The following is a 4,564-nucleotide window of genomic DNA, read 5'->3' on the forward strand; positions in this document are numbered from 1 at the left end:
GGGATCCCAAAGAGAAAGAAATTTCATCTCTTTTCCATCCCATAGAAAGAGGGATCCGTCCCATACCCAAATGCATAGCAAAAAGAGATCGATTCGGGTTTCTTTCACATCCCATGAATAATCATATAATTGAAACAAGAGGAATTAACAGAAACTTGCTAACCTGATGAGCCTCAAGTGTTGCTCCTCCAATAGACAGTGGTTCTTCTTCCAACGAGCACACTAGGTAAACAGATCTAAACCTCCAATGGTGCAACCAAGGTTCTCCAAGTTAAAACCAGATCTTCTTCTTCAAATCTTCAAGCACAGATCTGGGTTTCCAAAACCCTAACTCTCAAAAGCTAGAGAGAACAGGAAGGAGAGAGAGAGAGGGAACCAAAAACGTGGGAGAGAGGGGGAGCACCAAAAATTTGCCCAAGACTGAAAAAACTAAACTCCCCCTCCACATTTTAGGTGTTTAAAAATAGACAGGGCTTCTGAAGTCATGTTTGGTTAAATCCCAGTGAGAGTCTCTTTCTCTCTCCTCTTAGACTTGAACCTGGTTAAACCTGATGGGCTTCTAATTGGTGAAGAAGCAAAATCTAATAGGGAATAGTTTAATTAATTATTTATTTTATATTTAATTGATAAATAATAAATTGCACCATATCCAATAAATTAAATAAAAATTTAATTAATTAGCAAATTCCAATGATACCCTTACATAATAATTAATTATTATGTACCAACCCACCACTAATCAACATCACCATTATGGAATCTAGGGCATGTACACATGTACTGCCAAATCCCATTCCATAGTACATGTCCACACGAGAGCGTCTGTGTACGTGAACGGGTCCCGCAAAACACGATAAAATATTTTCAATTAAAACTACATATAATCTATCATTTTATGTAAAATAGGTTTTGCAAAAACCATTTCTATAACGGCACTGGATCCAAATTACGATCCGACCATCCATAGACAATCTCTATCTTGATGTTCCCCAATCGGGCAGTGGTGACCATGTTGAGTAACTCTCACTCACGAAATGTTTGCGCATTCCCAGAACACCGGCTTTGACTCTCTTGTATCTCAGTCATTGATGATCCAAAGAATGTGGTCACATTTCGCAATGACAATATCCTCTCAGGTACAGGATCTCGATGACACATGTTTATCCCATCCTACATCTGGCAATAATACATGAGGGAATCGACAAAGTAGATTCTTCGCCAATGCACATCGTAATGTGCACTCACATTCGTACCCTGACATCAACATGTCTAGGCATACCCAATGCGACGACCATATGATAAGGGTGCTTATGCTAAACCCTAGTCGTGACTACCATTTTAAGTAAAACTTACGGACACATAATGCTCAAAAAGTTTATATCGCATGTGATAATATTAAACCAAAATGTATAAAAGGTTTAATACAAAGTAAACTAGATCGAACCGGACCGAACCGGATTCGATGGACACATAAATCCAACAATCTCCCACTTATACATCAAAGCCAATTTCCTATACATTTTAAACCCATGCCCTTCATGTGTTTTTCAAATACTCTAGGAGACAAACTCTTTGTCATGGCATCCAACACATTTTCAATAGTGTCTACTTTGGAGATACTTATGTCACCCAACTGGATTATCTCCCTGATAAGGTGATTGTCATGCCCCTATCGCAAGCTTAGGAATAAGCACAGTTAAGAGGGTGATTAAGATGACATGCGCCACCCCAATTCCTACTAGGATCAATGATACAGTGTCCCAAGCCATAGTCAACAACCAAGGACCCACCCAAATGATTACATTTGCGTAAAAGAGAGGAATATTCCATTAAACATCAGAGTTAATATGAGCGGAAGCAATATGTATATAGCAATTACAATATGTTCAGCTGCCTAGGTGATACAGTAATAGTTTAACACTGACTACCAACTGACCATGACATAACTATTCCAAATAATAATAAGTTATTACAGAAATGTTCATAATGGGCACAAACCCCAAAAGAATCAAAAGTGGGGACAATCCCCAACAACATCAGTGCCCGTAAGCACAATCATCACAGGGGCAGCCGTCGCTGTGTTCATCTGACACAAACTTAGGTTCCTCTACGTCAATAATGTCATAATCTACCAGCTAAGCTTCTAGGCTAGCCAAATAGCCACCATCTGCATCAAAATCTAAAAAGTTGTGTACACAGGGGATTAGCTCCACTGAGCCAGTGAGGGGAAAGGGGAGTGCACAAACACACAATCACACATACTCCATGATGCATGTAATGTTAAATATATTTTCCACCTAACAAACATATCTAAGTCATGGTATATGCTACTGTGATAACTCGGGAGACACTGAGGGTCACTTAACTTATCGCCCCAGTCAAACCTCAATTATCACACGGGAGCCTACCCTGGTAGAAGCCATCAGACGACCCAATGGCAGACCCTGATAGCCATCACTACCCCTGACCTGGCCTCTCCCACCTCCACAGGCAACAGGTGCTTAGACTATCCAACACATAAACCCTTGTTGGCAAGGATCGTAGCATGAGAAAATAAAAATCCTAGCCACAGATATACTACATGCAAGTCCTATCGTCCCGAGAGGTATTCTGGGTGCATCAACGTCCCAGTCCATTAAATACCCGGATACCAGCACGGCACGACGCATACAGACCAGGATGGCAAGCAATGAATATAATAAGAATTTCCGGCATTCCGACACCGGTATACCCGACACCGTAACCCAATACAATAAGGTAAAGTAAACATATCCACATTTCATCAGTTCATATCCAACATGGTTTTATATGCAAAGATGCAACATGGTAAGGATGAATGCAAGCATAAAAACCATCATGTAATCTATATAGTTATATATTATATATCAAGCCCAAACATCACCCAAAGCCCACATACAGTTTGTTTGCTTGTCGTTCAGTGTGTTTGGTAAAGTTTGCTTTGGTGCACGTACTCTTGTACAGATTCCGAAGTCTGAAGGTGCGTAAGAATAATGTTAGAAGTGTATAGGTGAGTCCCATGAGGGGTCCCAGCAATTTATTTGAAGTTTGGGTCAAGACAGCAAGGGCGGATGCAGGAACGGAGGCAGCCAGATGAGTCCGCTCCTGAATCCGTCCAGGCCAAACTCTGAAAACATATGAAACGGATTCACGGGCAGGTGTCGAACATGAATCCGCTCGTACATCCGTCCAAACCCTGAGAAATTTCCGAGAGCGAATTGAGCTAATGGCAGATTTACCAAGTGCGTCTGCTCGTGGCTCCGCCCAGGCTAAACGGCTTGGTTAAATCGGACGGACTAACGTGCGGAAACACAACAGTGAATCCGCTCGTGGATGGACTTTCCTTTGAAATCTGAGAAGATTTTCACCGCCAGCCTTTCATCCATGGAACCACAAGGGTCCTAGGGTTAGGCAGGTGAGTCAAATCCTTCGTTGGGGGTCCAAAACATATATCCCATTATAGAACTTAGAGGATCCACGGAGTTGGATCCATCTCCAAGGTTTTTCCCAAACTTAATCTAGGTCTTCCATACTTTGAACAGCAATTTAGGTCATCAAAGCCATGAAGGCAGCCAGGGAAAAGGAAGTAAGTCTCAATTTGAATATTCATTAGGGATTACTAGGTTCCCAAGGGAAACCCTAGGCTAAGGATCGATCCCAGAGGAATGCACAACCATAAAATGGAAAAGAGGGGCAGAAAGGTGAGAACATTAACGTCAAGAATGGACCAAAGGATGGCTTCCACCTCCACAGCTCCTCCAATCTTCCCTCTAAAGCTTTCAAAGCTCTCCAAGTCTCCAACGTTTTGGGTAGGTAGGAGAAATAAATGAGTCTTAGTGACCAAGTTTTGCCTTTATAATTAATCCCCACTTAGGGCCTGTTTGGCTTGGGCTTTAAGAGTCAAAACTCATTTAAAAGCCTACTAGGCAAATGGGTCCACCTATATGGCACACACTCCAGCCGAGGAGACCAAGGGTGGGGCCCACCTTGTCTAGGTGCCTAGATAAGATGCCCGGGGGCACAGGGTGTGGGTCCCACACGAGGAAAACACCCAAAAGCCTAAAATAGTACCGGCGGTAGCAGTCTTTATGAGTCCGTTCGTGCGTCCGTTGCTGCTGTAAAGGGCAGAACCCTAAATAAATTGATTGGGCTTTAGCATACACTTCAAGGCCAACAAGGGGAAAGGTATACTAACATTCACAAAGGCAGTATCTTACCCCTCGACCATCACGACGTGTCCTTCGTGATCCTAAAGAGTTTTTCGATCCCGATGCTAAGCTCATCGCCGAAAGAGGTGTCGAGGTGTGGGGACACAGGGAACGCCTTTTGGTACTCTTTACACCGGGGACTCGTGCTAGGAAGATAGTCGACGAAATCACCATCAATAAATCTTCCCCACTGCCGATTAAGGAACCTCTTCTCCACAGGCAGGCCCGTGAATTGGTAAACTATCTTATGGCTAAGTTTGACCACAAGTGAAAACAGCTCACCAGTGTACACGGCAGCGGAATCTACACGTCACAAGAGAGAGAAATTATAATTAATA

The sequence above is a fragment of the Telopea speciosissima genome, chromosome 1 (assembly GCF_018873765.1).
Source record: "Telopea speciosissima isolate NSW1024214 ecotype Mountain lineage chromosome 1, Tspe_v1, whole genome shotgun sequence".
Taxonomy (NCBI): Eukaryota; Viridiplantae; Streptophyta; class Magnoliopsida; order Proteales; family Proteaceae; genus Telopea; species Telopea speciosissima.